This window comes from Nomascus leucogenys, chromosome 2, assembly GCF_006542625.1.
Source record: "Nomascus leucogenys isolate Asia chromosome 2, Asia_NLE_v1, whole genome shotgun sequence".
Taxonomy (NCBI): Eukaryota; Metazoa; Chordata; class Mammalia; order Primates; family Hylobatidae; genus Nomascus; species Nomascus leucogenys.
In genome coordinates this window covers 99781899-99790572 of record NC_044382.1, presented here as the reverse complement: position 1 = coordinate 99790572, position 8674 = coordinate 99781899, and positions in this window count along the sequence as shown.

Sequence of the window (8674 nt, the reverse complement as noted above, 5' to 3'; positions counted from 1 at the left end):
ATTCCTGAAACTCAAAGAGGCAAATGAAAGGGAAAGAATAATCAAGAAAAAAAAATGAAGGTAAAATAGAAAGAAAGCTAGAAAAGAAACAAGAGGAAAAGACTGAAGTGGAAATTACTTTTGGGTAATGGTCTTATTTTTTTCTTGGTTTCAGTTTCCTCTTCTGTAACACAGAGATAATATTGATTTTTTTTTATAGTAAATAGCTTTTAGGAAAGTTAGTGGAGCCAGGTGTGGTGGCTCACGCCAACAATCCCAGCACTTTGGGAGGCTGAGGCAGGCAGATGATCACTTGAGAACGGGAGTTCGAGACCAGCCTGGCCAACATGGTGAAACCTTGTCTCTACTGAAATACAAAAAAATTAGCTGGGTGTTTTGGCACCTGCCTGTAATCCCAGCTTCTCAGGAGGCTGAGGCAGGAGAATCCCTTGAACCCCGGAGGGGGAGGTTTTTCCAAGAAAATGACATGATTCAACAAATAATTCAGTATCTTTTGCAATGGAAATAATTTGAAAGTAGCCAGAGATGCCTCTTAGGTTACGACTAATCTCACTGAAGTGTCATGCCCTGAGTCCCAAGCGTTGTTTGATGCCAAGCCTGAACAGCTGTTACCTGGATTGTGGACTCAGCTGGTTTGATTTTGGATAGTGTGAGAGGCAATAACTAGAAAAGACAGATCATAAAAGACCTTAAGAAATACTCTTCAATTATAGGTGTGGTGTTTTCAAGTTACCCTGTTTTTCACTGAACTCAGCTCCACCCAGAGGCGAGAGGAGTCAGTAGCCAGTCAGAGAGAAACCACTTTGTAAAGCTCTACAAATAGAGAATTAAGGAAGGAGGAAGCTGAAGGAGGAAGCTTTACCCCGGGGTGCAATGTTTGTATGAAACAGGCAACCATCTAGCCTTAAGCTCAGCGAGCAAACTGCAAGAAAGTTTGTATCCCAGGTCCTCCCTTTTGGCGAATCTCTGAGGAGGCCTCTCTGGTCTCTTGAATGCCTGTTCCTACCCAAGCTGAGAGAAATTCTGTGCCCCATTTAGTTACAATCTTAGTTCTGAGACACAAGTGGCATCCAGGGCATCCTCTGTCAATCTAGGAAAAGAATGAGCAATAGGAAATATAATTTTCATATACCCAAACACATGCACCATGTGCCGAAGGATCAAGAAACACACATTTTTTTCCCTCCCTGGACTGTCACCTGGACCTCCTTGGCCTTGCATAGGGAACTGCTGTAACGTCAGAAGACTGTAAGGGAAGAGAACAAGTTATGGAAAAGACATCCAAAATTATCTAGTTCAGTAGAGCTTGTCCCTTGCTATATATTAGAACCATCTGGAGAACTGTACAAAATACCAGTACCAAGCCCTACTCTCCAAAATATTCTGATTTAATCTTCTGGGCTGGGGTCAGGCAAAATTACTTTTTAAATTTATCCAGGGTGATTCTAAAGTACAGTAAGAGCAGAGACACAAAGCTTTATTTGTGTCCCTTTACTATATAACAGTGTCTAACATATAATAAGGCCCCCCAAATAATGGTTATAACAGGAAAGGATAGATGTGTTAATTAATTGATAAACATGCAAGTTAAACCTTTTTCTAGAAAGCTGGAAATAAAAGCAAACATTCTGAGATATGAGCTTGATATGCTCCTATACTTCACTTGGGTGAATTTTCTCAGTATTGTACAATGTGATCAATCACAATAAAAACAAAAATTTAGTACCGGCTCAAATGTAGACTCTGAAGATGCCATCAAAAAAGTGCGGTACTTCTAAAACTGCATGCACAAACTTTTTTTATATTCCTCCCTTTAAGAGGTAGAGTCTAATTTCCTGCCCCTTGAGTGAGGGCTGGATTTAATGACTTGCTTCTAATCAATAGAATAAAGTGGAAGTTGTGGTGTGTACCTTCGGAGACTAAGTCACAAAAAGGTGCTGTGATTATTGCTCACTTTCTCTCTCTCTCTCTCTTTCTGTCTCTCTCTCTCTTTCTGTCTCTCTCTCTCTCTCTCTGTGTTGTGTGTGTGTGTGTGTGTGTGTGTGTGTGTGTGTGTGTGTGTATGATCAGTGACTCTGGGGAAAAGAGCTGACATACTGTGAGGATGTTCAGGTAGCCCTGTGGAGAATCCCACATTGGGATGAACTGAGACCTTCAGCCAACAGCAATCTGAGTGAGCCATCTTGGAAGTGGATCCTGTAGGCATGGTCAAGCCATCAGATGATTTCTCACAAGGTTGCAACCTAGGCTGACAGTTTGATCCAGCTAAGCCATTCCCAGATTCCTGACCTTCAGAAATTATGTGAATAATAAATGTTTGTTGTTTGAGGCTGCTACATCTTGGTGGAATTTGTTATGCAGCAGTAGGTAACTAATACAGGAATGCATGATCCCTGGCCTCCACAAATTTACCGTGTAGTTGGAAAAGTAGGTTATAGGCACAAAAAAAATAACAAACTACAAAGAATTTAAAAGTTCTATCAGATGAACAGGGCTGCTGTGGAGCAGAACTCCAGGGGATGACATCCACATGATGGTCTTTATGAATTGCAGGTCCTGGAGCACTGTGGACTTGACAACAAGTAATAATTTAAAGGAAGAAATCAAAGTTATAAAAGTTTGAATTGATAAGATTTGGGTAAACACAGTGAGAAGACTATACAAGTCTCAAGATATGTCTTTGGGAATCTCTCATAGTTATGAGATGTCTGTTGAAGCCAATGATGTAGTTCCATTACATCATATTATACATATATCTATATAAAAATTAAGATCCATTAATCTGGATCTATAATTATCTCACTGAGATTGCATTCAGCATGCTACCAAAACAGACAATCAGTCAGATCAATAAAAAATTGCAGTTGAAGTAGCTAATTAATCATTGTGCAAGTTAAGTTTTCTTGGCTTTAATGTTAACATTGTTCTTGGCATTTTTTAGTTTTTGAGATGTAGTTTCACTCTGTCACCCAGGCTGGAGTGCAGTGGCACAGTCTTGGCTCACTGCCCCCAACCTCCGCCTCCTGGGTTCAATCAATCCCCGTGACTCAGCCTCCTGAGTAGCTGGGATTACAGGCATGTGCCACCATGCCTGGTTGATTTTCGTATCACTAGTAGAAACGGGGCTTCGCCATGTTGGCCAGGCTGGTCTCAAACTCCTGACCTCAAGTGATCCTCTCACTTTGGCCACCCAAAGTGCTGGGATTACAGGTGTGAGCCACCGCACCCGGTCTGTTCTTAGCATTTTTTTTATTGCTGTATGTTGTGTTTTCTTTGAACTGTACCAGCAGTGGGCCTCTGACCACCATTTGTACAAAATGACTTAGCACTGTCAAAGGTGATTAGAGATTGAAATTTGGATTTAAACTGGAACAATCTGAGATCCATTTGCAGGAATTTAGAGTTAGGATTTCGGCCAGGTACGGTGGCTCACGCCTGTAATCCCAGCACTTTGGGAGGCCAAGGTGAGCAGATGGCTTGAGTCCAGGAGATAGAGAACAGCCTGGGCAACATAGCAAAACCCCACCTCTACATTAAAAAAAAAAATTAGTCGGGTGTAGTGGTACACATCTGTAGTCCCAGCTACTCAGGAGGCTAAGGTGGGAGTATCATATGAGCCCAGGAGGTTGAGGCTGCAGTGAGCTGAGATTATACCACTGCACTTCAGCCTGGGTGACAGAGTCCCTGTCTCAAAGAAAAAGAAAAAGAATTGGAACTTAGTTGTCCCTCCCTCCCTCCCTCCCTCCCTCTGTTCCTCCCTTCTTTCCTCCCTTCCTTCCTTCCTTCCTTCCTTCCTTCCTCTTTCCTTCCTTCTTTCCTTCCTTCCTTTTCAGGGTCTCGCTCTGTCACCCAGGCTGGAGTGCAGTGGTGTAATCTCAGCTCACTGCAACCTCCCCCTCCCAGATTCAAGCAACCTTGTGCCTCAGCCTCCCCAGTAGCTGGGATTACAGGAGAGTGCCACCACACCTGGCTAATTTTTGTATTTTTAGTAGAAATAAGGTTTCACTATGTTGCCTAAACTGGTCTTGAACTCCTGGACTCAAGTGATCTGCCCACCTGGCCCTCTCAAAGTGCTGGGATTGCAGGCATGAGCCACAATGCTAGCCTGAGGTACTTTCTTAAGTGGAGGATACATTGGTACATGTTGTCAGTCATTTTCTTCCATATTAACCGGGAAGCATAGAGATCTAGTTGAGAGACACAAAGGGGAGAGACAGAGAGGGGAGAGAGTTCTATAGCTTCCATGAAATATCCCTGTAACTTTATTTTGTTAATTGCCCTTTATCACTGCAGCTGGTTACAAGTAGATCTTTCTGCAACCAAAATAACCCAATTACAGTACCATTCATAATTTTACAGTTTAGACTATTAATATTAAAAACCACTTGAACTTTGTCTATTGCATATTATAATAGGGTCCCAATGGCAAAGCATCTATTATTTTGTACTTTAAGTGATTTTCTCTTTCCTAACTTCCCAAAGAAATGGCACAAGTAAAAGAATTTATAAACAACATCTGTCTAGCTCATGTTATTGGTTATTTGTGTGAAAATTTGTCTTATTACTCACACGAGATTTTTTTTTTACCTTCTGGAAAAGAATAATCCACAATTTCCTGTAAGTAAAAAAGCCAGGGAAAATTTTTTTATTCTGATCTAAGTTATTTCTTCACTTTTAATTATTACAACTACTATTACCCTATCCAGCCAGAAAAAAAGTCTGACCTGATATAAATAAAGTTTTAGAATAATATTGATTTAAAAAGTTTCAATAGTAATGGTAGGGTAATTTAAATAAAAGGGACTGTCATGCACCCACATGAAATATAGATAAAAGAGTTAATAAGATAAACCTAAAAATAAGTTTGAAAAACTATAAGATTAATTGAATGGGTACAAGCAAAGACTAAGAAATCCAGCAATATTTCCCTCTATTTTCTTCTCCAGCAGTGTTTCAGATGATTCTGAATTCCACAGGAAGTGGTAAGATCTTTTCATGATCAGTTTTTCCTTTTGTTTCTGGGGAAGGATCATATCGGGCTTAGTGACGTCTATTGTAAGAGATTGTTTTTCAGAATATTTTAATCATCTTTTGGGTCACTGATCTCAGGTCTGAAAATTGCAAAATCTTTCCAAATGCAGCTTGTTCCTTTGAGAACTCCTCTTTCATAATTCTAGTTATGAAACTAGCAACTCAGGCTATCTGTCCTGGTGCAGAGGATTTACCTTTTCATCTCAGGAAATTTTGAAGAATTTTATACGTGTATCAGAGTATTCAAAATTATTGTATTAGTCTTTTATGAAAAATTTAAGTTCTTATTCTGCTTCTATCTCCTCTGGGATTTTCTTTATTGTGTCATTTGTACTGTTTCTTGCACTTGGTGTGAATTCTTTTTTTTTTTTTTTTTTGAGAAGGGGTCGTACTCTGTCAACCAGGTTGGAGTGCAGTGGCATGATCTCAGCTCACCGCAACCTCTGCCTCCCAGGCTCAAGCTATCCTCCCACCTCAGCCTCATGATAGTTGGGACAGGTGTGGGCCTCCATGCCCAGTTAATTTTTGTATTTTTAGTAGAGATGGGATTTCACCGTGTTGCCCAGGCTGGTCTCAAACTCCTGAGCCCAAGCGATCCACCCACCTGGGCCTCCCAAAGTGCTAAGATTACAGGCACGAGCCACCGAGTCCTGCCTTGCACTTGGTATGGATGCTTTATTATGGTAGCCAGTGGTGATTCTATCAGCTTATTTCACCCTGTTTTTATTCCTTGCAAAGACTGAAGAAATTAACACAATCTAAGGCAAGTATTTAACTTTGGAAACATTTGATCTTTTTTGGAACTCAAGATAGAGTGGTGAGTGAGCAGGGAGTAATACACTTGGTTCGTGGGAAGAGTAGCTTTGGGTAGGCTGAAATGATAATGCCAGAGCCAGGTACGGTGGCTCACACCTGTCATCTCAGCACTTTGAGAAGCTGCAGTGGGAGGATCGCATGAGCTCAGGAGTTTGAGACTAGTCTGCAACTTAGTGAGACCTTGTCTCTATAAAAAAATTCTAAAAAGTTAGCCGGGCATGTGGTGCATGCCTGTAGTCCCAGCTACTTGGGAGGCTGAGGCAGGAGGATTGATTGCTTGTGCCTGAGAGGTCAAGGCTGCAGTGAGCCATGATTGTGCCACTGCACTCCAGCCTGTCCAGCAGAGTGAGACCCTGTCTCTTAAAAAAAAAAAGAAGATAATGCCAGCGATATAAGGCGAAGAGGGAAGCAGGGTGGCTGGAGTGGTAAGGGAAGTTCATGCATAAAGACACACGCTGGATTAGGGTGGTCCACCTGAGATGATGTGATTGTGGAAAGAATTGAGAGAGGCTCTGTATGTGGCCAAGATAGTTGGTATTTACCTACATCTGCTCTTTCCCGACACACATTTCCTAGCCTGTCCAGCATCTAGACAGAACCCTGTGACTGAGTGCTGGCCAATGCACTTCTAGTGACGATGACCACATATTCCACAAAAGCTTCCATTCTCTCATTCTTTCTCCATCCGCCTTGATAGAAATGAAGGATTCTGAGGGCCTAAAGGATGGTGACACCATAGAATGAAAGGAGAAGGGATTCCAAGTCATCGCTTTGAAAAGAGGGATATTGGACTTTGCATAAGCAAGAAATAACTTGATATTATGATAAGTCACGGAAAACTAGGTTTTATTATGGTAGCTAGTATCAATTATCTTGATTAATACAGTATCTCTTTGGTTCTGCTATTGTCTTTGACATTGTCACAGAAAGAGAATAAAAAAGGAATACAGAAGCAGAAAAATATTACTCAGGGAGAGTGTATTAGTAGACGGGGGAGGGAGCAGGAGAAAACAGATGGCATTGGGCATGGAGGGCCTCATGAGATAGGAAACATTGTGTGGGTGAACTGACCTAATTTTAGAACTGAGCAGGATGCCTCTAAATGTACCCTGATTTGCATGAAAGTAAAGTGACATATTTTTGACAACTACAATTAAAAGGATATACCACCTTCTAGTTTATGCAAGTGTAAATGAGGCACAATAAATTAAGTTTATTAAAAATACGAAATAGGAAAAATCAGATATCAAATATCAAGTTCATATGTATATACCAAGACTTTTAAAAAATGCTGAAGTACACTATATGTATTTCAGAATACCATGTGGAGAAATAGGAGAGGCCTTAGACCCTGAGCTTGCTGAGTTGGGGAGTGCTGTGAGGCTGTGCACTGTATGTGGAGAATGTTTGGATTGTGTATGATTAACTAGGAAGCATGCAGGGCCTGGGAGCCCAGAGAAAGTGGCAGGAGAGGACTGGTTTTTCTCTTTGCTTTTGGTATTTAAATAAAGTGACTTGGAAGTCAATCTTCATTCAATGAAAAAAAAATTTCATTATCAGGTTTGGAACAGTTATTTGAAATTACAGAACGTGTGAATGGGCGGCAGAGCGAGACTCCGTCTCAACAAAAAAAAAAAGAGTACAATCCTAAATTTAAAAAACATCAAATTTGTGATTTGTTTACAAACTCACAAAGGTTTATCACAGGCAAAAAGTAAAGTTTGATCTTACTAAAATTTGAATTACTGTATCTATTAGAAAGCAGTGATTACTTATGTTTTTCCACGGTCCTAAAATACTATTTCATGTACTGAAAGTGCTCATAAATTTCTAGAGCTATGTCAGTTTTAGAAACTTTGGCTCCAACCTTGGTTCTCATAGTTAGATCCAGTTGCTGAGTCCACTGCAGGGGCCAGGCTGGGAACTGAACTGAAACATCCATAGTACACCCAAGGACCGTAACAATAGTACTTGATAACAGTATCCCATTGTCACAAATGATAGGAAGCATGGTTATTCGCCACTTGCATTTCTTCTTGAAACCATGTAATTTACTTTATAAAAGATGTTTGTTAACCATAAATCAATGATACTGAAGCATCGGTAAGTATCCGGGTTGTTTTGAATAAATTCTTTGTTAAACACTTTTATCTCCAGTGTAGTCAATTCCTAATTAAAGTAGTTGCGTAACTTGTCAAGGTGGAATAGTTATAGATTACCATGAAAATAATGTGTTTTCCTTAAGAATATTGTGCATGTATTCATACGTGTGCCAGCTAGTATGCACTATAGTTTAATAAAGCATCTGGGTGTTTCTAAATGTTTATAAAGGTGAGTTTGCTTTTCTACTACAGTGTTGACATTTTTATGGAATAAAAGTTTGGGTAGGTGAGAATAATTAAGAATAAAATCAGAATGTATCAACTACGTTTTATCAATATCACTCAGCTGAGTTGTATTTTATTTCACTAGTGAGTCAAAAAGACTAGAAGTGGCTGGGCATGGGCATGGTGGCTCACGCCTGTAATCCCAGCAGTTTGGGAGGCTGAGGCGGGCAGATCATCTGAGGTCAGGAGTTTGAGACCAGCCTGGACAACATGGTGAAACCCTGTCCCTACTGAAAATACAAAAACTTGGCTGGGCATGGTGGCGTGCGCTTGTAATCCGAGCTACTAGGGAGGCTGAGGCAGGAGAATCACATAAACCTGGGAGGCAGAGGTTGCAGTGAGCCAAGATTGCGCTACTGCACCCTAGCCTGGGAGGCAGAGTGAGACTCCATCTCAAAAAAAAAAAAAAAAAAAAAAAAAGAGTAGAAGAGATGCAAGAT